Source organism: Loxodonta africana, chromosome 7 (genome assembly GCF_030014295.1).
Source record: "Loxodonta africana isolate mLoxAfr1 chromosome 7, mLoxAfr1.hap2, whole genome shotgun sequence".
NCBI classification, from domain to species: Eukaryota; Metazoa; Chordata; class Mammalia; order Proboscidea; family Elephantidae; genus Loxodonta; species Loxodonta africana.
The window spans coordinates 78622293-78650151 of NC_087348.1; the positions used below are offsets into that span (position 1 = coordinate 78622293).

At 42.8% G+C, this 27859-nt stretch overlaps 1 protein-coding gene across 3 annotated transcripts in view; it reads left to right on the forward strand.

Moving 5' to 3' along the window:
• Positions 1–27859, forward strand: part of LOC100663049 (interferon-induced very large GTPase 1-like) — a 105095-nt gene that overhangs the window by 61360 nt on the left and 15876 nt on the right. Inside the window, exons 2-3 of one of the 3 annotated variants that reach the window (XM_064288510.1) lie at positions 6468–6584; positions 19919–20402. The gene's annotated coding sequence lies outside the window, so the exon portion shown is untranslated. The other 2 variants (XM_003412213.4, XM_023550903.2) reach the window with 2 other exon arrangements.

The window sequence follows — 27859 nt, forward strand, 5'->3', positions numbered from 1 at the left end:
CACTGCCCTGAGAGCTACAGAGAGATGCCGACTGAAGGCAGGATCTGATGCCTCTAGGCTCACTGGTTATCTGATATTTCTTCCTTTTCTTCTCTTTCTCTGTTGGCAAGAATCTCCCACCAGTTTTCAGAAAAGGCTAACAGAGTAAAGGAAATCGCCTCTTAGCCAAAGATGAACCAGCATGAAGGAAGTGATCAGGAGAAATCACCAGGCAGGAGAGAACGAGGACCTCAGCTGTCCTTAACTCCCTCATCTGTAGGTTCCTTTTCCCCAGTCTCTGCTCACTCCACAGAACTCTTAGTCAAAGCTGGGGCTTGGGCCAGAACTAGTGTGAGGCAAGCGAGGCACGTAGGGTGCAAAATTTTAGGAAACACTCATTGTCAGGTTCCTTACAACCCTAGGGACCTCTCCAGCCTCACCCTAGTGCCAGCCCTGAGCAGGCCCTGAGTCACTGGGCCGTCTCCAGCCATCCCTGGGGAGATCTGAGTGAATTCTTTTTCCCTCAGTTTATTCAGAAAAAAGGCTAGAATTTTTCAAATGAAACTTACATTAGAAAACTGGAAGAAAAAAAAAAAGAACAAGTACAAAAGCGTACAAATACCAGCTTACAAAGAACATTCGTTAATCACTTAGCAAACATTCCTGCTTAAAAATAAAGTTTCCCAAAATATACGTAAATAAACATTTCTGAGATGAGAACGAAAAGCAAAACTGAAAGTCTGCTCTCAGTATCCAGGGTTGACCTTAGAAACAGAAGGACGCTGTGTGATGGAATAAACTGGCTTGTGAATTTGATTTTGAGGCCCTGGGCATGCTTTTCCTATTTCATTAATTTATACAACAAGTTCAATGAGCTCTTACCATATACAGGCAACGTGCTCACACTGTGAGGGAAACTGAGGTGGATCAGACACAGACTGTAACATCTGGGGATTCAGCACAGCAACAGAGAGACAATAATGCAAGGCAAAGCACAAGAGTGCAAAAAATTCTCTCTAAGCACTTTAAGGTCGTGGCTCTCATATGGAGGTTCAAATTAAACATTTGCAGGAATACAGAAGCTGGAGACATCCTCCCTGGTATCTCTTGTTAATCCCAGATTTGATATTCAAGCCAATTATGTGCTGAGGAGAAAAGAATTCATATCTGAGTATCTGTTTTAGGCCAAGCACTGGCATAGATTAACCTGCATCATCTCACTTTGTCCTTATCGTCATTATCTGAGGCGGGTAATATTAATGCCACAAACAAATTCATTTCATCATTCGGCTGCCTCCCATCACTTAGGTCAGTCTTCCAGCTCCCAAGACTTTCCCTTAGGCAGGGTAAGCGGTATACTTAAGTAATAAAACTAGTAACTATTGGATCCTGGGCTCAAGCTTATCTCTGATCAACATTAAAACTCTTGCTCATTAGAAAACACCTATGCTCCTACTCTAAGGAAAAAGAATAAGGTATAACAATTCTAATTGATCAGTAAGACGCTATGCCAGCCCCACTATGTCAACTTTGTGTTTCACGTCATTTCTCTGAAATAGTTATAAACATCCCCACATAATAGACTAAAACCCATTACCGCCAAGTTAATTCCAACTCATAGCAACTCAACAGGACAGAGTACAACTGCCCCACAGGATTTTCAAGGCTGTAAATCTTCACAGAAGCAGTTGAAGCAGACTACCACATCTTTCTCCCGCAGAATGGCTTTTGAGTTTGAACTGCTGAACTTTTGGTTAGCAGCCTAGCAACACCAGGGCTCCTTAACCCCACATACACCCGAGGAAACTAGCTCAGACAGATATTCTAAAATCCCTAGTCAATTGTCACATTTCTTGAGCATCGTGGCGCAGTAGTTAAGCACTCAGCAGCTAACCAAAAGATTGGCAGTTTGAACCCATCACCCATTCCATAGGAGAAAGATGTGTAGTCTGCTTTTATGAAGATTTACAGCCTTGGAAATGCTATGGGGGAGTTCTACTCAGCCCTACAGGGTTGCTATGAGTCAGAATCAACTCGACGGCAGAGGGTTTGGTTTCGGGTTTTGGGTGACTGGAACTAGAGATATAAAGATGAATAAGACAGAACCACTCAGCTGCTAACCAAAGGTTGTTGGTTTGAACCTACCCAGCACTTCCATGGAAGAAAGATCTAGCAATCTGCTCCTGTAAAGATTACAGCTTTGGAAACCCCACTGGGCAGTTCTACTCTGTTGCATAGAGCCACTATGAAACCATCAACTAATAGGTTCTTGTCAAGCAGACTAGCGAATTGAAGTCAGCCAGACACAGGGTGGGGAGAACAGAAAGGTTTATTTACAGTTTGCAAACTGGGAAGCATGCAGGGTCTCCTGACCTAAGGCTGCCAGCTCCCCGAACCAGGGCAGACTTGCTCCTTTTATAGGGAGTGACATACATATGCATGAACAGTGAGGGGAAGATCTTCAGTCTTGTGATGCATGGCAGTCTTTATAATTTTCATGAATGAGTTTTTGCACACAGCTTTAAAAATACTGCACACTGCCCTAAAGAAATGGTGATGGTTCGCTCACTACTGCCACCCCAGGAAGGTCATATAGCCAGTAGATTTGAAGTCAGTGCACCTGCTCCTCAGCTTCTTGCCAGGAGGAGAAGAAATCTGGGGATTCGACCAATCCTGGTGAAGTGCTGTAAAAGTTGTAATAAAAATGTACCAAGAGTAGACAGAGTAGGCTTTTCTGAAAAACAACTATTATGGGATGGTTAATAACCCTTTCACGACTGCCTGCTTCACCTATAAGTCAAAAATCGACTCAAGGGTACCTAACATTGAAGTAGAGAAAATACATTTTCCCCGGTGTTTTAATGTTAAAGTAGAGAGAAGATATTTTCTTGTTTGTTTTAGTATAGCTGTATAAACTGTGATTAATCTCTAGTCTTTGGAAAATGGTGCAGGTTCTGTTCAAGATATGGCTGAGCAGCCTGTTCCACTCTTAACATAACAAACACCCTAATACCTTACAACATGTTTTCTCCTATTCACAATGGGTGATTGAGAGCTTGACATAACTGACGCCATAATGATGCTCTAAGTAATCTCTAAACATTTTTTTATTGCACCAGCTGCACCAGTCTCTTCCAAAGAGGTGCGGAGCTCTCTCAGCTCCTGTGGCCTTGGTCTCCTCTTTTTTTTGTTCTCTTGAGAAATGGCCTTCAGCCTGCAAGAGGGCAGCTAGAACGGCTGCCTGATACTTTTAATCCGCAACTTTCTTTCTTGCTCCCTATCTCAGCCAGAGTGGACTTGGCAGAACAGTTCCACTAGCCAAGAGATTCTTACATGAGTTTTTTTTCAGCCTGTTACAAACATACTGATTAGAGTCCAGATGTCTGACACATACATAGCTTTAGTTTAATGAGGTTTCTCGTAGTTGTTTTGTGATATACAAGACCATCTGTGGGCTACGTAGTAAAAAAACATTAGGTAACCCTGACCTCCGCCCTATAAAGCCCTACCGCTAGCTCTTTAGAATGAGACAGAATTTGGGAGAAATTTAACCCCTCTGTCTCTTGAATACTGGTGTTCAATAAAGCCCTCTTGCTGCTTACCTCCCCCTGTCTCAGTGTTGGCTTTGCGGCAGGCGGCTCAAATCTGCGATTTGTGGTAACAACATCAACAACAAGAAAGACAGAATACGCCCAGAAGTAGAAGGAGCATTGTGAGGTGGGATGTTTGAGGTTTGGGGCATGGGAGACAACTACAATACAGCACCATGAGACAGGAGCACTATGAAGTGTGGAATAAGGGCTATGGGAACACAGCAAGAGGAGGGCTCTATAGATCCACACAGGTGGAGCTGTGCAGGTGTACTGGAAGTGGGAGGGAGAATACAGACCGAAAGGTGTAGGGTTTCTAGAGGGACTTGACTAGGCTAGTATGAAGTTCCCCATCTGCTCCCATAAAGATTACAGCCTAGGAAACCCTATGAGGCATCGATGACACACAAGAATGACAATGAAAGTTTGAAATAGAAAAATAACAATAGGGCAGGGAGTACTGTTCTACAGGCAATCTTATATTAAATTATATTTTGTAGAAAGATAAAAATCAACAAAATGCTTTACACTGGATTTAGGTTTGTCAGAAATAACAGTATGAAAAAGTTCTAATATAAACAATAAGAGAACAGTGAAATTCTTTCTTTCACCATAAACACACAGTATGATTTTATACATCTTCACACAACATACTTTTAAATAAGCATTTAGCCCATTTTAGTGCTGAATCATCCAAATTATCTAATACAATGTTGGAACCTAAGTTAGCTTTCAAACTATTACATTAAATTAAAAAAAAAAAAAAAAAACAGAGCTTCAAGTCCTGAAACTAATTCTAGCACAAAGGTCATTTACAGGAAAGAAAAACTAAGAAATTTCATTTGCATTGGAACATGCTTCCCTCTTTGTCCTCGGTGAGCTGAGAGAGGGAAGCTAAAGCATGTCTCCTGAGGAAGACAACCCGAATGTCTCCAATGTCTCGTCTCTAGAATTGTTTTTGTGTTTCCCTATCCAGTTTCTGCCAAGTGCCTTATCCTTCCTGAGATCACTCCACCCTTGCCAAGATGTTAAAACAAATTTTATTCTTAAGCCAATAATAGAAATTGATTAAAGTTTATTGAATACATAATTTGCAAATCAAGGTAGCATTTTGACTGCAGAATCAAAAATGTTTTGAAAACAGGAGAGCCTCCAAAGACTCTTATACCCCATCTTATCAACATCGCCATGGAAACAGGGCCAGAAAAGAACTGATAAATGTATTTGTGGTCAGGAAGGATTTCAAGCAGCATGTCTTAAAGAACAATTAAAACAATTACTAATTTACCTTCAAACACACGTCTAGTTTGACCTTTGGAGTTCTGTAGTTGAAACTGCACATACGTAATTCTTTTAAAAGAGCGCGATGCCTAAGGCAAAATGGTCTTTGCCGGTTCGTCTAGACCCTTTGTTTAATTCAAAGTTGACCTTTAGAAACCAGTTTCTTCAACGCTCAAGTTTCAAAAGAACATTTGAGAGCAATGATTTGGATTCCAGCAGAACTAAAACTGTCTCAATGAATATAGGTACTGTCATGAGGAAGGGGTCGCAATGACTACTCCAAATGATTTGTGTCTTTCCACAACGTCTTTATTAATTATCAATATTATAGGCACATAAGTTCTTGGCTACCCTGGACTCCAGAGATCTCAATTCACCAGGAGAAAGGAAAGCAAGCAAGCTAACGGCAAATGAGGGTGGTGTTTGAGCGTTGTTGTTTTCTGGTTCAGGCCAACACTTGACCATGCCATCATCGATGATTCGGATGTCAAATCAACCTCGATCCCCGAGAATCTCTCGTGGATCTCTATCACATCTCTTGAGCACGAGGGCTTATTATCCCTTAGCTCTCACTGTATGGCTGAAGGAACATGTATAGGATCGGGAGTGAACTAAGAGTAAGCCCAGACGAGCTGCTGCAGCCCACTGCTGCCTAGCTCACTGAATCTTGACCCTCAACGTATGACCGAGATAACAGAGCAGCTAGAATGTGTTTTAAACTAAGAGGAAGGTCGAGAGTAAGCCCAGGTGAGCTGCTGCAGCTCACTGCTTCCCAACCTCCAGGACCCTAGTCCTCAGTGTATGACCGAGATAGGCAATGTCTCTAGGACTTGGGAGTAAGCCTGGGCAAGCTGCCACAGCCCATTGCTTCCCAGTCCACAACGTATGACTGATTTGGCTCTGGTTATGACTCTGAGCAAAGTTGAGTCTTCATGTCCATTCTTTATACTCTTTGGAGCTCTTCGAGCCCGTTTGGTTGGTGTTGATAAGTCCTTGTTTATGACTTAGTTGGTCTCAGTGTCTTCTGTTGATAAGGTTGTTTTTCTTCTCTATAGGGTCTCTATAATAGAAACCCTGGTGGCGTAGTGGTTAAGTGCTATGGCTGCTAACCAAAGGGTTGGCAGATCGAAACCACCAGGCGCTCCTTGAAAGCTCTAGGGGGCAGTTCTACTCTGTCCTCTAGGTAGCTATGAGTTGGAATCAACTTGACGGCACTGGGAGGGGGGGCTAGGGTCTCTATGAGTTGGATTCGACTCAACGGCACTGGGTTTTTTGGTTTAGGTTGCATCATCTTCTTTATCTCCTTTCTTCACATGTTGTTTACTTCTACATTTGCTTTCAGCTAACCTACTCTCCACAGGTATATACACACATAGTCCCTGTCTCTTTGTCTCTCTCTTACATACACACACACAAACTCAGACACATACACACACAAGACCAGTATTTGTTTTCTATTTGCAGTAATTTTAAAGCCCAGGACCACAATAAAAATACACAGGTTTCATTTTAATCACCGAGATTCCTTTAAAAGGAAACAAAAAAAGTAAAAACAAAACCGAAACCAGTTTTTCACATCCTGACCCAAGCATACATTCAGGTCTTTCTGCCACACAGGCAGACACAGCCTGGGCTAGAGCTGTGAGTCACCAGCCTGCTGGACTCAGGGAAGGAATCTACACCCAGGTTTCTCTGGAGCAACCTGAAGACAGGAGCTTGGTCTCAAGGAGACAGGTAAGTGAAAAAAAAAAAAAAAAAAAGGAAGGAAATGGCACACACAGAGAGATAAAACAACAGACCCAGAGGCTAAAATAGGAACAGAAATTGATGAAAATAGGCACAGGGAGCAGAGTCAGAGACACAAGGAGAGTATGACGGGCTAAGAACACAAATATGTATTTGACACGATTACTGTTCAAAAATCTGAGCTACAAGTCTGGGGGAAAAGAGAAATTAAGAAACATTTTGATCATTTGTATTGTCAAAAACAAACCCAGCTTTATGTAAGGAGAAACTTTATTGGAAAGGATTGTTGCCATAAGGGGAAGAGAATCTTACAACAGGGAGAATGTTCTTGACAAAAATCTGAAAGCATTTCAAATATCAGGCAGAAAAGAATTGTATTTTCTGTTGCTGTTAGGTGCCTTGGAGTCGGTTCCTACTCACAGTGACCCCGAGCCGAGGTACAATGAAAGGAAACACTGCCCGGTCCTGTGCATCCTCACAATTGTTGCTATCTTTGAGTCCATTGTTGTAGCCACTGTGTCAACACATCTTGTTGAGGGTTCTCCTCCTTTTCACTGACCCTCTACTTTACCAGAAGCCCTGGCGGCGCAGTCGTTAAAGAGATTGCCTGCTAACCTGAAGGTCAGCCGATTGAATCCACCAGACGCTCCTTGGAAACCCTATGGAGCAGTTCTACTCTGTCCTACAGGGTCACTAGGAGTCGGAATGGACTCCACGACAATGGGTTTTGGTTTTCTGCCTTACCAAGTATGATGTGCTTTTCCATGGACTAGCCTGACTGATAACATCTCCAAAGTAGGGATCAGATAAAGTCTAACATTGTCAGTAAGATACTTGTAAAAGAGCTATGGCATAACTAGGCGAGTCCTGGGAGGGAGAGGAAGGGTTGCAGACTGCACCAAAGGACACTGTCAGAGGGAGTGACAGCGTGCGAGGCAGCCAGCCAGGCGTGTGGGGCAGTGTGAGGCTGCGTGTCCTGCCACAGGCGTGGACCAAAAATGTGGACACCCAGGGGCCCACCTGCAACCAGGAGCCCACCTCCACGCCCATGCCTGGGCCCCCATCCAACAGCTCAGCCGCAGCGCTCCTGCCAGGCCTTAGAGCACTAGCTCGGCGGCTGATCTCCCTCCACCCCACGGCCCGCTAGAGACTGGCCCTTTAAGAACCCCACCCCGGACTGCCCTCCTCCCTCGCGTGACGGTGCCAGGACCCGCCAGCTGGGTGACCCTCGGACCCTTCGCACACAACTCCAGGCACCTCGCCCCACTCCGATTGGGGTGGGGACGGGCCGCATGACCTCTGCCACTGGAAGGATGTGCCAGCCGCACGCTCGCTCGCCTGAGAAGAGAGGGGGCGGGGTGCCGCAGGGCGCTGGAAGGGCCCTCTCTCCCCGGGCCCCCTCTTCTTCCCCTTCTGGGCCCCATGGCTTCACTCTAAGCCTTTCCATTGCCACCCGGAGCTCGCCGCGCACCTGCCTACTCTCTGCCCCGCCAAAGCGCTAGCTAAGCCTGTGCAGCTAAGGGATCTGGGGCGGTGGATCTGGGGCGGAGCCTAAGGTGGCCCTCGAGGCGGTGCCGAGCCCCTAGAGAGCGCTCGGGGAGACTGCGTGCCGCCACCCATTCCCAGCCCTTGGTCCAGAAGAGCAAAGGCCTGATGTCAGGCGCCCGGGCTCTGGGAGTCAGGGCTAGTCCACTGGTGCCTCTGGCCTTCCTGCTGTCGAGCTTCTCACCTGAGCCTGGACTCAGTGACCCCGGGAAGGAACTTGTCATCCACCAGCCCCGCCTGTGCTGTGGGTTTACAGGGTAAGGAGGCACTTGTACCGCCAGGGAATTAAGATTTACATTAGTACACAAAAACATTACTAAGGATTCTGTGTGGTCTGATAAGAGAGAAGGTCCGTAGGCAGAGGGGGAGGGGTGACAGCAACCCTAGTGATGCCACTGTAATAAAACCATAAAAACCAAACCCACTGCCGTCGAGTCGATTGCGACGTATAGCGACCCTATACGACGGAGTAGAACTGCCCCCACAGAGTTTCCAAGGAGCGCCTGGCGGATTCTAACTGCCGAACTCTTGGTTAGCAGCCGTAGCACTTAACCACCACGCCACCAGGGTTTCCGCCACTGTGATAGAAGGTGCTATTGGAAGCACAGAAAATTACTAGACCTGAAAGACTAATGGAAGGCTTCACAAAAATGAAGACACTTGACAGGATCAGGAGTATAGAGCCCCAGGCCGAGAAGGTGGGTATATAATATACAGAATCAAGAAACTCCGTGAGGTTGAGGGAAGATGGAAGAGTGTGGATGCCAAAGGGAGAGAGTGAGGTGGATGGTAGAAAAAGGAAAAGCAGTAGTTGTGAAAGGCACTGGGGAGATGAACTGTTGCCAGATTATGAGGGGCCTTGAATGCCAAGGCTAAGTAATTATGAATGTACCATAAACCAATGCAGTTTTCAAAGCCTTGTAAACAAGAAAGCGGATGGTTTAAATTTGGGTTTCAGGATGCAATTTAAAATTTGGACCACTAGAGGGCAAGAGAGAACATAGTCAAGAGCTACTCATACAGAGCAGTCAGATAAATAGGGTCCCTGGATGATGCAAACCGTTAACACTCTGAGCTGCTAACCAAAAGGTTGGAGATTTGAGTCCACCCAGAGGCACCATGGAAGAAAGGCCTGGAAATCTACTTCTAAGATATCAGCTATTGAAAACTATATTATCTCACCCCAACAAGGCTACCATTAACCCAAAAAAACACAAAATAGTAAATGCTAGAGAGGTTGTGGAGAGACTGGAACACTTATATATTGCTGGTGGGCATGGAAAATGGTACTACCACTTTGGAAATTGATTTGGGGCTTCCTTGAAAAGCTAGAAATAGAAGGACCATACGATCCAGCAGTCCCACTCTTTGCGATATATCCTCGAGAAATAAGAGCCCTCACACAAATAGATATACGCATGTCCATTGCAGCACTGTTCACAATAGCAAAAAGATGGAAACAACCTAGGTGCCCATCAATGGATGAATGCATAAACAAATTATGGTATATTCACACAATGCAGTACTAAGCAACGATAAAGAACAACGATGAATCTGTGAAACATCTCATAACATCGATGAATCTGGAAGTCACTATGCTGAGTGAAATTAGTCCGTTGCAAAAGGACAAATACTGTATTAGACCATTATTACAAGAACTTCGGAAAATGTTTGAACACAGAAGAAAACAATCTTTGATGGTTACGAGGGTGGGGAGGGAGGAAGAGAGATATTCACTAACTAGATACCAAAAAAAACCCAAACCCGCTGCCGTCGAGTGGATTCCAACTCATAGCAACCCTGTAGGACAGAATAGAACTGCCCCCTAGAGTTTCCAAGGAGCGCCTGGTGGATTCAAACTGCCGACCTCTTGGTTAGCAGCCGTAGCATTTAATCACTATGCCACCAGGGTTTCCCACTAACTAGATAAAAAAAAAAAAAAAAAAAACTAGATAGTAGATAAGAATTAGGTGAAGGGAAGGACAGCACACAATACAAGGGAAGTTGGCACAACTGGACTAAACCAAAAGGTAAGAAGTTTCCTGAATACAACCAAACACTTCGAGGGACAGAGTAGCAGGGGTGGGAGTCTGGGGACCATGATATCAGGGGACATCTAGGTCAGTTGGCATAACAAAGGTTATTTAGAAAATGTTCTGCATCCTACTTTGGTGAGTGGCGTCTGGGGTCTTAAAAGCTAACAAGTAGCCATCGAAGTTCCATCAATTGGTCCCAAACCACCTGGACCAAAGGAGAATGAGGAATAGCAAAGACACAAGGAAAATATTAGTCCAACAGACAGAAAGGGCCACATAAACCAGAGATTCCATCGACCATTTTTTTTTTTTAGGATAGTAGACAGAAACTAAGAGGCAAAGCAAAATTTGATAAAAACAAGAAAAGGTTGGGCAATACAAGAAGAGCCTAAAACATCCCATGAATACTATCAGAGTTACAGCTCCTCAAAGAGATATTTTCTAACGTACAATCTAAAGTGCCCTCAAGTTATTCTCCATCCCATGAGCTGTTTCTTTATAAACACTTAAAACAAACTGAAATTATTTTGCTTATTCATATATTTCCATGTTCAAGATCTGCCTCCCCCCACTAGTATATATACATTCTAAGAGCAGGGCTCTAGTCTGTTTTATTCATTTGTCAATCCACAGCAGCTAGAACACTTCCCAGCACACTGAAAACCCTCAATAAATATGTATGGAATAAATACTGGGATCTTTATCATATCTTCGCTAAACCTCTAATCTGTGGTACTTGTTATGTCAGGTTCACTTAAGGATACATTGCCACAGTCAGTACAAGAAAGAAGAGACAGCAAAGAGAAGGTCCTAGAATGAGTATGATGAAAATACTGAGGAGAGGTCCTCTGACTTGGTGATTAGAATGTGGATATCAGGTATAGAGAGAACTGTTCTAAAAAAAGATGGGAGCAGACGTAAGACTACATATTGTGAAGTGGATACGATGCATTCATTAATTCATTTCATCAACAAACGTTTGTTCAACCAGATGGGCTAAGTTTCAAACACCTTTTTTGAGATATCTAGTTATAAAGGGAATATAACAAAGGCAAAAACTTAAAAAGGAATTTACTTAGAATTTGATTAGAATAGGAAGAATTTAGTCTTCTCTTGTCTGAAGTAAAGCCACCAGGAAAGTAAGATAGACTCAAGATACTGAAAACAAAACCTAAGGGAGGTGGATAGGAGCAGGAATCAGAGGGCAGAGAGTTAATATTGAAAAGGAGTAGGTACACCTCTTTGTTGGGGACAAGAAGGAAGAAGACAAGGATGGATATAGTACAGGTATTAAATATGAAGGTGGAGATGTTGGAAGGTGAGGAAGGTCTGACTGGATGGCTTCTACATTCTCTAGAATTAGAAAGTGGGGTCACCAAAAATGAGAAGAGCTCCAACTCATCCTTTGACTGGGCTTTCCCCCCTCCTAGCCCCTCTCCACGCTGATTCACAATTGTGGAACCATGGAATCCTCTCACACCTTCTCTTATTATCTATCTCTCAAACCCCATTAACTAGCAGAGTGCCTCGCACTTAGGAGGGAACCAGTAAGTGTGTATAAATTAGATGTGAAATTATAAAGGCGTCTGATTGTGGGGAGAAAAGGGAGCCGAAGGACTCTCTTTGGAGCCTGAAACACCTGGAAGATGGGAATAGTATGAGTGTGCTGAGAAAAGGAATGAAAAGGTTTGCAAGGCAGACGGTTAGTACAATTTAGGACAGACTTATTTAGTTCCCACCTGCTTGTGGGCCTCTGCTTGTGAAGACCACATCTCTGTCCCAGGCTGGCCCCTGGGCTGCCTTCATTTCTTCAGGCTCCTAGGGAGTCCCCTTTCTTCTTCAGTTTCCTCAGCTACCCACCACCACCCATCAACTAAACTGGATCCCAGATTAGTTTCTTTCTATTCTTAAAATACTGGCTTATGCTTCAAGGGATTCACTGCTAATCACTAGAAGCACAAAGACAAAATGTAAAAACCTAGGAAGGGAAAAAGACTTCTGCTAAGTGCCTTCAGAATACTTGAGGTAAAGTTCCAGAAGCCTCACTGATCAAAAAATAAATAAGAATATGCAGGTAAACTAATCTCAGGAATGTCATCTAAGTCTGGACAGCTACTCTGAAGGAGCCTTGTTGTCTCAGAGGTTAAGCACTTGGCTGCTGACTGAAATGTCATGGTTCAAACCCACCAATCTGCAGGAGAAAAATGTGGCAGTTGGTTTCCATAAAGGTTACAGTCTTGGAAACCCTGTGGGGCAGCTCTAGCCTGTCCTATAGGATCCTACTCAATGGCAGTGGGTTTTTCATATGTTCTCCCACTGAAAAGATCCCCATAGCTGACTGTATCAGGTGACTTCCTTGATTCTGGCTTAAAATTAAAGTCAGACCTTTTGTTATTTTAATATCAACTTTATTGAGAAATAATTTGTCACAGGAAAATCCATTCATTTAAGGTATACAATTTGATGAACTTTGCCAATTGTATGTACCCATGAAGCCATTCCCACGATCAAGATACAAAACCATGGAATCATTCCAAAAGATTTCCTAGGGCTTCCTGCAGTCATCCCTTCCTCGTATCTGGGGAACCTTTTTGTTACTCTCAATTAGTTTGCATCTTATATAAATGGAATAATACAATATGTACTATTTTGTTGCTAGCTGCCTTCAGTCAACATACTTTGGAATTCTCCCATGTTGTTGAATGTATACTTTAGTCCTTTGTCTTGCTGAATAGTATTTCATTGTATAGATGTACTGTATGTTGTTTGTCCATTTACGTACCTATGGACATTTGAGTTGTTTCCAGCTTGGGGCCATTATGAAAAATAGTCACTCTGAACATTGACATAGAAATCTTTGTGTGGACATATATTTTTGGTTGCCTTGGGTACATACTTAAAGGAACTCTGGTGGCACAGAGGTTAAAGCACTCAGCTGCTATGCTAAAGGTCAGCAATTCGAACCCACCAGCCACTCCCCATGAGAAAGATGGTATAGTCTGCTTCTGTAAAGATTCACAGCCTTGGCATTGCAATGGCGCAGTTCTACTCTGTCCTACAGGGTTGCTAGGAGTCAGAATCGACTCAGGGACAGTGGGTGGGTTAGATACCTAGAAGTGGAATGGCTGAGTTGTATGCTTGCCCATTACCCATTGTTGTAGCTAGGTGTATGTTTAACATCTTAAGGCACTGCCAAATAACTTTCTAAAGTGGTTCCCAACAGCAGTGTATGAGAGTTCTAGTTATTCTACATCCTCCCCAACAATTGATATTGTCAGCCTTTTGAATTTTAGTCATTCTAGATGTTGTGTAGTGGTATTTCATTGTAGTTTTAGTTTGCATTTCCCTTATAACTACTGATGTTGACCGTCTTTTCATGTGCTTGTTGGCCATTCTATATAGAATGTCTGTTCACTTTTTGTCGATTTTTTCCCTAGGAGAAAACTTTTATTAATAAATTTCCTGATAATAACCACTTATATATATATTAATTGTGGTGAAATATACATAGCATAAAAATTGGCATATTAACCATTTTTTAAATAATATTTTATTGCATTTCGGGTGAAAGTTTACACAGCATATTAGGTTCCTATTTAAGAATTTCTACACAAATTGCTCAGTGATAATTTTTTCCCGTTTTTAACTGCATTCTTTGATGTATTGAGTTGTAAGACTGTTGATATAATCTGAATACCAATCCTTTATCAGTTATACGCATTGCAAGTATTTTCTTCCATTCTTTCGTTTGTTGCTTAATTGTTATAAGGGGTGTTTTAAAAGAGCAAAAATTTTTATTTTGATTAAGAGAGGTTTACAAATTTTTCTTTTATGATTCATGTCTTTAGTGTCCTATTTAGGGACTTTTGTAAGGTCACAAAAATTTTCAACTATAATTTCTTCTAGATGTTGTATAGTTTTAGGCTTTCACATTTAGGCCTATAATCTGTTTTGAATTATTTTGAGTATGGTGTGAAGTAAGGATGAATGTTTATTGTTTCTTCTACATGATATCCAGTTGCTCCAGCACTATTTGTTGGAAAGACTTAGTTTCCTAGTGCTACTGTAACAAAATGTCACAAATCAGTGGCTTTAAAGAACAGAAATTTATTGTCTCACAACTTTTAAAGGCTGGAAGTCCAAATCAGGGCATCAGCTCTAGGCAAAGGTATTTCCTTGTCTCTTTCAATGTCCAATACCAAACCAAGCCCATTGCCATTGAGTTGATTCCAACTCATAGTGGCCCTATAGGACAGAGTAGAACTGCCGCATACGGTTTCCAAGGAGTGGCTGATGGATTCGAACTATTAACCTTTTTTAGCAGTCGAGCTCTTAACCACTGTACCGCCAGGGCTCCTCGGTGTCTCACAGCCGTCGGTAATCTTTGGTGATCCTGGGCTCATAGTTTGAACTTCATATGGCATCTGTCTTTCCCTAGTATGTGTGTCTCTCTTTGTTCTCCACTTTGTAAGACGGCACTCAGAAGTGATTAGGTTTAGGACCCACCCAACTCCGGTATGACCTCATTAACATTGCAAAGAAACCCCTATTTCCAAACAGAGTCACATTCACCTGTTCAGGGATTAGAACTTTAACATGTTTTTTGGGGTGACAGAATTCAACTCAAAACATGTAGATCTATGTTTATTAACAAATTTTGGAAGTTTCTGGCCATTATTTCTTCAGATATTCTTTTATGTGCCTTTCTTTCCTCTCCCCGGAACTCCCATTACATCTATGCTGGTACATTTGATGGTATACCACACGTGTCTCAGGGTTCTGTTCATTTTTCTTACTACTCCTATTTCAGTTGACCTATCTTCAAGTTTGCTAATTATTTCTTCTGCCTGCTTAAATCTGCAGTTGAAATACTCTAGTTAAGTCTTCATTTCAGTTATTGTACTTTTTAGCTCCAGAATTTCTTTTTGTCTCCTTTTTATAATTCCTGTCTCTATCAATATTCTTATTTGTTGAGGCATCATTCTCCTGGTTGCCTTTAACTCTTCGTCCGTGATTTCTTTTAGCTCTTTGAGTATATATTTAAGACAGTAGACTTAAAGCCTAGTAACACTGTCTGTGCTTCCTCAGAGAAAATTTCTGTTAATTTTGCCTGTGAATATAACATAATTTCTTGTTTCTTGGCATGCTTTGTCATTTTGTTATTATTGTTGTAAATTGGATATTTTAAAAAACATTTCATTGTGATTCTGGAAAAGATTTATTTAGCAAATTAGGTTCTCAGGTAACTATTTCTGTGCATATTATTCAGTGACACTGATTACACTTTCACAATGTGTCAGCATTTTCATTATTTCCATTCTGATTGTTCTGTTTCCATTAATCTAGTGTCCTTGTCCCCCCTTACCTTCTTATCTTTTGTCTAGTGTAAAAGTAGACTGTTAGGTCTCATTGAAATGATTCTTTAGAGGAGCATAGTTACTCATGGGTGATATTATTTGCTTTCTGAGCCATTCTGTCTTTTGGCTGATAGATGACTTCTGAAAGTGGTTTGAGTTCCAAGTTTAAAGGGTACCCCAGGGTGATAGCTTCGGGGTTCCCCTAGTCCATACCAGTCCAGTAAGTTTGTCCTTTTTAGGAATTTGAGTTGTGTTCTACATTGTTTTCACCTTCTATCCAGGACCATCTACTATGTCCCTAGTCAGAACTGTTGGTAGTTATAGCCAGGCACCACCTACTTCTTCTGGCCTCAAGGAACCTAGGGTGCAAAATTTTAGAAACACTCATTGTCAGATTCCTTACAAGTCCAGGCACCTCTCCAGCCTCACCTTAGTACCAGCCCTTGGCAGGCCCTGGGTCACTGGGCCGTCTCCAGCCATCCCTGGGGACGTCTGAGTGAATTCTTTTCCCTCAGTTTAGTCAGAAAAAAGGCTAGAATTTTTCATATGAAGCTTAAGTTAGAAAGCTGGCAGAAAAAGAAAAGAAAAAGTCAAAAGCATACAGATAACAGCTTCCAAAGAGCATTCATTAATCCTTTAGCAAACATTCCTGTTTAAAATATTTTTTTTTCAAAATATATGTAAATAAACATTTCTGAGATGAGAATGAAAAGCAAAACTGAAAGTCTGCTCTCAGTATCGGGGGTTGACCTGAGAAACAGAAGGAGGCTGTGTGATGGAATAAACTTGCTTGTGAATTTGATTTTGAGGCCCTGGGCATGCTTTTCCTATTTCATTAATTTATACAAGTTCAATGAGCTTTTACCATATACAGGCAACGTGCTCACACTGTGAGGGAAACTGAGGTGGATCAGACACAGACTGTAACATCTCAGGATTCAGCATAGCAACAGAGAGACAATAATGCAAGGCAAAGCACAAGAGTGCAAAAAATTCTCTCTAAGCACTTTAAGGTCGTGGCTCTCATATGGAGGTTCAAATTAAACATTTGCAGGAACACAGGAGCTGGAGAGATCCTCCCTGGTGTCTCTCGTTATTCCTGGATTTGATCTTCAAGCCAATTATGTGCTGTGGAGAAAAGCATTCATATTTGAATATCTATTTTAGACCAAGCACTGGTATAGATTAACCTACGTCATCTCACTTTGTCTTTATTGTCATTATCTGAGGTAGGTAGTATTAATGCCACAAACAAATTCATTCCATCATTCAGGTGCCTCCCATCACTTAGGTCAGTCTTCCAGCTCCCAAGACTTCCCCTTGGGCAGGGAAAGCAGTATCCCTAAGTAATAAAACTAGTGACTATTGGATCCTGGACTCAAGCTTATCTCTGACTGACATTAAAACTCTTGCTCATTAGAAAACACCTATGCTCCTAACTCTAAGGAAAAAGGATAACAATTCTAATTTATCAGTAAGACACTATGCCAGCCCCACTACGTCAACTTTATGTTTCATGTCAATTTAATGAACTGCTTATAAATATCCCCACATAATAAAGACTAAAACCCATTACCATCGAGTTAATTCCAACTCATTTGGACTCAATAGGACAGAGTAGAATTGCCCCATAGTGTTTTCAAGGCTGTAAATCTTCACGGAAGCAGTTGAAGCAGACTGTCACATCTTTCTCCCACAGAGTGGCTTTTGAGTTTGAACTGCTGACCTTTCGGTTAGCAGCCTAGCACCACCAAAAAAAAAAAACCAGGGCTCCTTAACCCCACATACACCTGAGGAAACTAGCTCAGACAGATATGCTGAAACTGTAGTCAGTCATCACATTTCTTGATCATCTTGGCACAGTAGTTAAGCACTGGGCAGGTAGCCGAAAGATTGGCAGTTTGAACCCATTGCCCACTCCATGGGAGAAAGATGTACAGTCTGCTTTGATGAAGATTTACAGGTTTGGAAATGCTCTGGGGCAGTTCTACTCTGTCCTACAGAGTTGCTATGAGTCAGAATCAACTGAGAGGGCTCGGTTTTGGGTTTTGGGTGACAGGAAGTAGAGATATAAAGATGAATAAGACAGAAGCACTCAGCTGCTAACCAAAGGTTGGCGGTTTGAAGCTACCCAGCACCTCCACGGAGGAAAGATCTGGTAATCTGGTTCTGTAAAGATTACACCCTAGGAAACCCCATTGGGAAGTTCTACTCTGTGGCATGGAGGCGCTATAAGTCAAAAATTGACTCAAGGGTACCTAACATCAACAACAACAAAGATAGAACACGCCTATAGGCAGAATGAGCCTTGGCAGTTGGGATGTTTGAGGTTTTGGGGGTTGGGAGACAATTACAATACAGCACCATGAGACAGGAGCACTATAAAGTGTAGAATGAGCGCTAGGGGAACGCAGCAAGAAAAGGGCTCAGTGTAGATCCCCGCAAGTGGAGCTGTGCAGCTGTGCTGGGAGTGGGAGGGAGGACATAGACAGAGTGGTGTAGGGTTTCTAAAGGGACTTGACTAACAAGTATGAAGTTCACCTGGAAGAATGTGTGTGTATATGAAAATAAAAGGAGCCCTGGTGGCCCAATAGCTATGCACTCAGCTGCTAACCAAAAGGTTGGTGGTTCAAACCCACCAGCTGCATCGCAACAGAAAGAGCTGGAGATATGCTCCCATAAAGATTACAGCCTAGGAAACCCTATGAGGCATTGATGACACATAACAATGACAGTAAAATTTGAACTAGAAAAATAACAGTGGGACGGGCTACTGTTCTGTAGGCAATCTTAAATTATATTTTGTAGAAAGATAATAACAAAATAAAATGCCTTACACTGGATTTAGATTTAAAACTGTCAGAAATAACATTACAAAAAAGTTCTAATAGAAATGATAAAAGAGCAGTGAAATTCTGTCTCTCACCATAAACACAGAGTATGCTTTTATAGATCTTCGCACAACACACTTTTAAATAAGAGTTTAGGCTGTTTTAGTGCTGAATCGTCCAAATCAGCTAATACAATGTTGGAACCTTAGTTTTTTTTTTTTATTATTTTTATTGTGCTTTAAGTGAAAGTTTACAAATCAAGTCAGTCTCTCACACAAAAACTTATATATATCTTGCTACATAATCCCCATTGCTCTCCCCCTAAGGAGACAGCCCGCTCCCTCCCTCCACTCTCTCTTTTCCTGTCCATTTTGTCAGCTTCAAACCCCCTCTACGCTCTCATCCCCCCTTCAGGCAGGAGATGTCAACATAGTCTCAAGTGTCCACCTGATCCAAGAAGCTTACTCCTCGCCGGCATCCCTCTCCAACCCATTGTCAAGTCCAATCTCTATCTGAAGAGTTGGCTTTGGGAATGGTTCCTGTCCTGGGCCAACAGAAGGTCTGGGGGCCATGACCACCAGGGTCCTTCTAGTCTCAGTCAGACCATTAAGGCTGGTGTTTTTATGAGAATTTGGAGTCTGCTCCCACTGCTCTCCTGTTCCCTCAGGGGTTCTCTGTTGTGTTCCCTGTCAGGGCAGTCATTGGTTGTAGCCGGGCTCCATCTAGTTCTTCTGGTCTCAGGCTGATGTAGTCTCTGGTTTATGTGGCCTTTTCTGTCCCTTGGGCTCATAACTACCTAGTGTCCTTGGTGTTCTTCATTCTCCTTTGATCTAGGTAGGTTGAGACCAACTGATGTACCTTAGTTTTGAAACAAACTATTACATTAAAAAAAAAAAAGAAAAGAAAAGCAGAGCTTCAAGTCTTGAAACTAATTCTATCAAAAAGGTCTTTTACTGGAAAGAAAAACTAACAGATTTCATTTGCACCAGAACATGCTTCTTTGTCCTGGGTGAGCTGAGAAAGGGAAGTTAAAGCACTACCCCTGAGGAAGACAACCCTGATGTCTCCCATGTGTAGTCTCTAGAATTGTTTTCATGTTTCCCTCTCCAGTTTCTGCCAAGTGCTTTGTCCTTCCTGAGATCACCCCACCCCCACCACGATGTTAAAACAAAAAGCATATTAAGCCAATAATAGAAATTGATTAAAGTTTATTGAATATATGATTTGCAAATTGGGGTAGCATTTTGACTACAGAAGTCAAAAATGTTTCAAAGATAAGAGAGCCTCCAATGGCTCTTATAACCCATCTTATCAACATTGCCACAGAAAAAGGGACAGAAAAGAACTGACAATCTGTGATCAGGAAGGATATCAAGCAACATTGTTTTGAAGAACAATTAAATAATTACTGATTTACCCTAAAACACACCTCTACTCTGACCTTTGGAGTTTCTGTAGTTGAAACTGCACATACATAAGTGTTTTAAAGGAGCACAATGCCTAAGGTAAAATGGTTTTTGCTGATTTATCTAGATCCTTTGTTTAATTCAAAGGTGATTTCAGAAACCAGTTTCTTCATGGTTCAAGGTTCAAAAGGACATTTGAGAGCAATGCACCCACGGAAATCCGGATCCCAGCAGAATTAAAACTGTTTCTCAATGAATATAGGTGTATACGTACATAGTCTCCGTCTGTCTCTCTTACACACACATGCAAACACAGACACATACACACACAAGACCAATATTTATTTTCTATTTGCAGTAATTTTGAAGCCCAGGAATCACAACAAAAATATACAGGTTTCTTTTAATTACCAAGATTTCTTTAAAATGAAAAAAAAAGTAAAAACAAAACTGAAACCAGTTTTTCACATCCTGACCCAAGCATACATTCAGGTCCTTCTGCCACACAGGCAGACACAGCCTGGGCTGGAGCTGTAAGTCACCAGCCTGCTGGACTCAGTTAAGGAACCTACTCTATATCCAGGTCCCTCGGGAGCAACCTGGAGACAGGAGCTTGGTCTCAAGGAGACAGGTAAGTGAAGAAGAAGGAGGGAAATGGCATAGACAGAGAGATAAAACAACAGACCCAGAGGCTAAAATAGGAACAGAAATTGATGAAAATAGGCACAGGGAGCAGAGTCAGAGACACAGGGAGAGTATGACGGGCTAAGAACACAAATATGTATTTGACACGATTACTGTTCAAAAATCAAAGCTACAAATCTGGGGGAAAAGAGAAATTAAGAAACATTTTGATCATTTGTATTGTCAAAAACAAACCCAGCTTTATGTAAGGAGAAACTTTATTTGAAAGGATGTTGCAATAAGGGGAAGGGAATCTTACAACAGGGAGAATGTTCTTGACTGTAAAATCTGAGAGCATCTCAAAGGTCAGGCAGAAAGGAAGTGTATTTTATGTTGGTGTTAGGTGCCTTGGAGTCGGTTCCCACTCATAGTAACCCTAGGTACAACGGAAGGAAATACTGCCAGGTCCTGGCATCCTCACAATTGTTACTACCTTTCAGTCCATTGTCGGAGCCACTGGGTCAATATATCTTGTCGAAGGTCTTCCTCTTTTTCGCTGACCCTCTACTTTACCAGAAGCCCTGGTGGGATAGTGGTTAAAGAGTGGCTGCTTACCAGAGGTCAGCAGTTTGAATCCACCAGATGCTCCTTGGAAACCCTATGGAGCAGTTCTACTCTGTCTTATAGGGTCACTATGAGACAGAATTGACTCCACAGCAATGGGTTTTGGTTTTCTACTCTGCCAAGTATGATGTCCTTCACCAGGGCCTAGTCCCTCCTGGTAACACGTCCAAAGTAGGGCTCAGGTAAAGTTTAACATTGTCAGTAGGATACATGTAACAGAGCTGTGGCATAACTAGGGGAGTCCAGGGGGTTGCAGACCGCACAGAATGAAACTGTCAGAGGGAGTGACAGCGTGCGAGGCAGCCAGCCAGGCGTGCGGGCAGTGTGAGGCTGCGTGTCCTGCCACAGGCGTGGACCAAAAATGTGGACACCCAGGGGCCCACCTGCAACCAGGAGCCCACCTTCACTGCATGCCTGGGCCCTTTGCACCGCCCTCTTCCCGCATCCAACAGCTCAGCCACAGCACTCCTGCCAGGCCTTGGAGCTCTGGCTCGGCGGCTGATCTCCCTCCACCCCACCGCCCGCGAGAGACTGGCCTTTTAAGAAACCCACCCAGAACTGCCTTCCCCCGTCGCGTGACGGTGCCAGGACCCGCGCTGGGCCCGCCAGTTGGGTGACCCTCGGACCCTTCGCACGCAACTCCAGGCACCGCGCCCCACTCCAACTGGGATGGGGACGGGCCTGTTGACCTCTGCCACTGGAGGAGTGTGCCAGCCGCGCGCGCTCACTCGCCTGAGGAGAGGGGCGGGGCGCCGCAGGGCGCTAGAACGGCAGTCTGTCCCAGGGCCCCTTCTCCTTCCCCTTCTGGGCCCCATGGCTTCACTCTAACCCTTTCCATTGCCACCCAGAGCTAGCCGCGCTCCTACCAGATTCTCTGTCCCGCCAAAACGCTAGCTAAGCCAGTTCAGCTAAGGGAAACTCAAAAGCCAGTGGATCTCGGGCGGAGGTACCCCTAGGTTGCAGCATGCCCAAGGTGGCCCTAGAGGCAGCGCCAAGCCGCTAGAGAGCGCTCAGGGGGACTGCATGCTTCCATCCATTCCTGCCGCTTGGTCCAGGAAAGCGAAGTCCTTCAGGCGCCAGGGCTCTGGGGGCCAGGGCCAGTCCACTGCCAGGCCTTTGGGCTGGGATGTCGAGCTTCTCACGGGAGCCTGGATTCAGTGACCCCAGGAAGGAACTCCTCACCCACCAGCCCCGCCTGTGCTGTGGGTTTACAGGGTAGGGAGGTACTTGCAAGGCCAGGAAATTATGATTTACGTTAGTACAAAAAACATTACTGAGGATTCCGTATAGTCTGATATGAGAGGAGGTCCATGGGCGGGGGGAGAGGGGGCGGGAGGGATGACACCAACCCTAGTGATGCCACTGTAGTAGAAGGTACTACCGGATGCATGGAAGCCTCGGTGGAGTAGTGGTTAAGAACTACAGCTGCTAATCAAAAGGTCGGCACTTCTAATCCACCAGGTGATCCTTGGAAACTCTAGGGCAGTTCTACTTTGTATTACAGGGTCCCTATGAGTCAGAGTCGACTCCACGGCAGCGGGTTTATTGGAAGCACAGAAAAGAGTTACTTACTAGACCTGGAAGATTAATGGAAGGCTTCTTTTTTTTTTTTTTTTTCATAAAAAAGAAAACATTTGAGCAGGTTCAGGAGTATAGAGCCGCAGGCAGAAGAGGTGGGTATATAATATACAGAATAAAGAAACTCCGTGAGGTTGAGGGAAGATGGAAGACGGTGAGGTGGATGGTAGGAAAAGGAAAAGGAGTAATTGCGAAAGGCACTGGGGAGATGAATTGTTGCCAGATTATGAGGGGCCCTGAATGCCAAAGCCAAGTAATTTTGAATGTGCCATAAACCAATGCAGTTTTCAAAGCCTTGTAAATGAGGGGCCTTGATTGTCAAAGCCAAGTAATTTTGAATGTGCCATAAACCAGTGCAGTTTTCAAAGCCTTGTAAATGAGGGGCCTTGATTGCCAAAGCCAAGTAATTTTGAATGTGCCATAAACCAATGCAGTTTTCAAAGCCTTGTAAACAAGGAAGTAGATGGTTTAAATTTGGGTTTCAGGATGCAATTTAAAATATGGACCACTAGAGGGCAAGAGAGAACATACTCAAGAGCTACTCATACAGAGCATTCAGATAAATAGGGTCCCTGGATGGTGCAAAGGGTTAACGCTGTGAGCTGCTAACCAAAAGGCTGAAGATTCTAGACCACTGAGAGGCACCATGGAAGAAAACCAAAAAACCAAACCAAACCCAGTGCTGTTGAGTCGGTTCTGACTCGTGGCAACTCTATAGGACAGAGTAGAACTGCCCTGTAGAGTTTCCAAGGCACACCTGGTGGATTTGAACTGCCGACCCTTGGGTTAGCAGCTGTAGCACTTAACCACTACCACACCAGGGTTTCCATGGAAGAAAGGTCTGGAAATCTACTTTCAAAAATAAGCTATTGTAAACTCTATGCTATCTCATCCTAACAAGGCTAGCATTAATCCAAAAAACACAAAATAATAAATGTTAGAGAGGTTGTGGAGAGACAGGAACACTTATACACTGCTGATGAGAATGTAAAATGGTACAACCACTTTGGAAACTGATTTTGCACTTCCTTAAAAAGCTAGAAATAGAAGTGCCATACAATCCAGCAATCCCACTCCTTGGAATATATCCTGGAGAAATAAGAGCCCTCACATGAATAGATATATGCATGTTCACTGCAGCACTGTTCACAATAGCAAAAAGATGGAAACAACATAGGTGCCCATCAATGGATGAATGGATTAACAGATTATGGTATATTCACACAATGGAATACTAAGCAATGATAAAGAACAACGATGAATCTGTGAAACATCTCATAACATGGATGAATCTGGAGGGTACTATGCTGAATGAAATTAGTCACAAAAGGACAAATATTGTATGAGACCACTGTTATAACAAGTTCAGAAAAGGTTTAAACACAGAAGAAAACATTCTTTGATGGTTAAGAGGGTGGGGAGGGAGGAAGAGGGATATTCACTAACTAGATTTAAAAAACAAACCAAACCCATTGCCATCAAGTCAATTCTGACTCATAGCAACCCTACAGGACAGAGTAGAGCTGCCCCATAGAGTTTCCAAGGAGTGTCTGGTGGATTTGAACTGCTGTTAGCCACTATGCCACCAGTGTTTCCCCACTAACTAGAAAAAAAAAAAAAACTAGATAGTAGTTAAGAATTAGCTGAAGGGAAGGATAACATGCAATACATGGGAAGTCAGCAAACTGGACTAAACCAAAAGCTAAGAAGTTTCCTGGATACAACCAAACACTTTGAGGGACAGAGTAGTAGGGCATGATGAGTCTGGGTACCATGATTTCCAGGGACATCTAGGTCAACTGGCATAAAAAAGGTTATTAAGAAAATGTTCTGTATCACACTGGCATCCGGGGTCTTAAAAGGTAACGAGCAGCCATCTAAGTTACATCAATTTGTCCCAACCCACATGGAGGAAAGGAGAATGAAGAACACCAAAGACGTAATGAAAATATTAGCCCAAGAGAAAAAAGCGCTTCATAAACCAGAGACTCCATCAGCCTGAGACCAGAAGAACTAGATGGTGTCTAGCTACCACCAATGACTGCCCTGACAGGGAACACGACAGAGAAAAGCAGGGTGCAGAACTCAAATTATAGTAAAAAGACCATGCTTAATGGTCTGACTGAGACTGGAGGGACCCCGGAAGACATGGCCCCTGGACTCTGTTAGTCCAGAATTGAAACCATTACTAAAGCCAACTCTTCAGACAAAGATTAGACTGGAATATAAGATATAAAATGATACTTGTGAAGAGACTAAATGGGCAGCTCCTGTCTGGAGGTGAGATGAGAAGACAGAAAGGGACAGGAGCTGGTCGAATGGACATGGGAAATTCGGGGTGGAAAGGAGGGTGTGCTGTCACATTATAGGGAGAGCAACTTGGGTCACATAACAATGTGTGTATAAATTTTTATATGAGAAATTAAATTGAACTGTAAACTTTTACTTAAAGCACAATAAAAAGAAAACTCTATGAGTACAGTTCTACTCTTATACTCATAGGGTTGCCGTGAGTTGGGCTCCCTGTGAGTTGGGACTGACTCGATGGCAACTGGTTTTTTAACGGCTGATGTGCCATAGGTATCCAACAAGAACATAGCTATTGGGGTAGAAGCAGGGAAAATAGGGATCTACAAAATAAACTATGCCCATATCACCATTCCTCCACCCGAAGTAGGGGAGACAGGCAGTCCTAGAATAACATTTGGTCAAATGGCTAGAGCTGGGAATTTAGGATGAGTTTCTAATTGGATAGGTCATCCTACCTATTTAATCCAGCAACAACAAAGAGCAGCTCCAAATCCAAAAGGAAGTAATAAGATCTAGCATAGTAGGCAGAAACTAAGAGGCAAAGTAAAATTTGATAGAAATGAGAAAAGGTTGGACAAGACAAGAGCCTAAAGCATCCCATGAATACCACTGGAGTTACAACTCCTCAAAGAGGTATTCTCTAACGTACAATCTAAAGTGCCCTCAGGTTACTCTCCATCCCATGACCTGTTTCTCTCTTTATTAACACTTAAAACAAATTGAAATTCTTTTGTTTATTCACATATTTCCATGTTCAAGATCTGCCTCCCCCCACTAGAATGTAAATACACTAAGGGCAGGGATCTAGTGTTTTTTTTTTTTTTTTCATTTGTCAATCCACAGCAGCTAGAACACTTCCTAGCACACTGAAAGCCCTCAATAAATATGAATGGAATAAATGCTGGGATCTTTATCATATCTTTGCTAAATCTCTAATCTGTGGTAGTTGTGTGATCAGGTTCACTTAAAGATACATTGTCAAAATGGGTACGAGACAGAAGAGATAGACAGCAAAGACAAGGTCCTAGAATGAGTATGATGAAAATACTGAGGAGAAGTCCTCTGACTTGGAGATTAGAATGTGAATACCAGGTGTAGAGAGAACTATTTCAGGAAAATATGGGGGCAGAATAAGGCTAGATACTGAGAAGTGGATAGATCGCATTCATTAGTTCATTTCATCAACAATTGTTCAATTAGATGTGCTAAGTTTCAAACACATTTTTTCAGATATCTAGATATAAAGCGAGTATAACAAAGGCAAGAACTTACAAAGGCGGCAGGATCTATTCTGCATTTAACTAGAACAGAAGAATTTAGTCTTCTCTTGTCTAAAGTAAAGCCACCAGGAAAGTAAGATAGACTCAAGATACTGAAAACAAGACCTAAGAGTGGTGAATAGGAGCAGGATATGGAGGGCAGAGAGTTAGTATTGAAAAGGGGTAGGTACACCTCTTTCTCGGGGACAAGAAGGAAGAAGACAAGGATGGATAATATAGGCATTAATATGAAAGTGGAGATGTTGGAAGGTGAGGATGGTCTGACTGGATGGCTTCTACATTCTCTAGAATTACAAAGTGGAATCACCAAAGGTGAGAGAAGTTTCAACTCATGCTTTGATTGGGCTTTCCCCCCTCCTAGCCCCTCTCCACGCTGATTCACAAGACGTCAAGGAATCCTCTTGCACCTTCTCTTATCTATCTCTAAAACCCCATTAACTAGCAAAGTGCCTGGCACTTAGGAGGAAACCAATAAGTGTGTATAAATTAGATGTGAAATTATAAAGGTGTCCGATTGTGGGGAGAAAAAGGAACCAAAGAAGACTCTCTTTGGAGCCTGAAACACTTGGAAGATGAGAATGGTATGAGTGTGCTGAGGAAAGGAAAGAAGGGGTTTGCACAGAAGATGGTTAGTACAATTTAGGACACACTTATTTAGTTCCCACCTGCTTGTGGGACCCTGCTTGTGAAGACCACATCTCTGACCCAGGCTGGCTCCTGTGCTGCCTTTATTCCCTCAGGCTCCTAGGTATTCACCTTTCTTCTTCGTTCTCCTCAGCTATCCACCACCACCCATCAACTACACCAGATCCTCGATTAGTTCCCTTCTACTCTTAAAACACTGGCTCATGCTTCAAGGGATTCACTGCTAATTACTGGAAGCACAAAGACAAAATGTAAAAACCCAGGAAGGGAAAAAGGCTTCTGCTAAGTGCTTTCAGAATACCTCAGGTAAGGTTCCAGAAGGCTCACTGATCAAAAAACAAATAAGAATATGCAGGTAAACTAATCTCAGGAATGTCATCTATTTCTGGACAGCTGCTCCAAAGGAGCCTTGTTGTCTCAGAGGTTAAGCACTTGGCTGCTGACTGAAATGTCAGTGGTTCGAACCCACCAGCCAATCTACAGGAGAAAAATGTGGCAGTCGACTTCCGTAAAGACTACAGGCTTAGAAGCCCTATGAGGCAGCTATACTCTGTCCTACAGGACCTTACTCAATGGCAGTGGGTTTTTCATATGTTCTCCCACTAAAGAGGTCCCCATAGCTGACTGTATCATGTGACTTTCTTGGTTTCTGGCTTAAAATTAAAGTCAGACCTTTTATTTTAATATCAACTTTATTGAGAAATAATTTGTCACGGTAAAATGCATTCATTTAAGGTATACAATTTGATGAACTTTGCCAGTTGTATATACCCATGAAACCATATACACGATCAAGATACAAAACAATGGAATCATTCCAAAAGATTCCTAGGGCTTCCTGCAGTCCATCCCTTCCTCATATCTGGGGAACCTTTTTGTTACTCTCAATTAGTTTGCATCTTATATAAATGAAATAATACAATATGTACTATTTTGTTGCTAGCTGCCTTCACTCAGCATACTTTGGAATTCACCCATGTTGTTGAATATATACTGTAGTCCTTTGTCTTGCTGAATAGTATTTCAG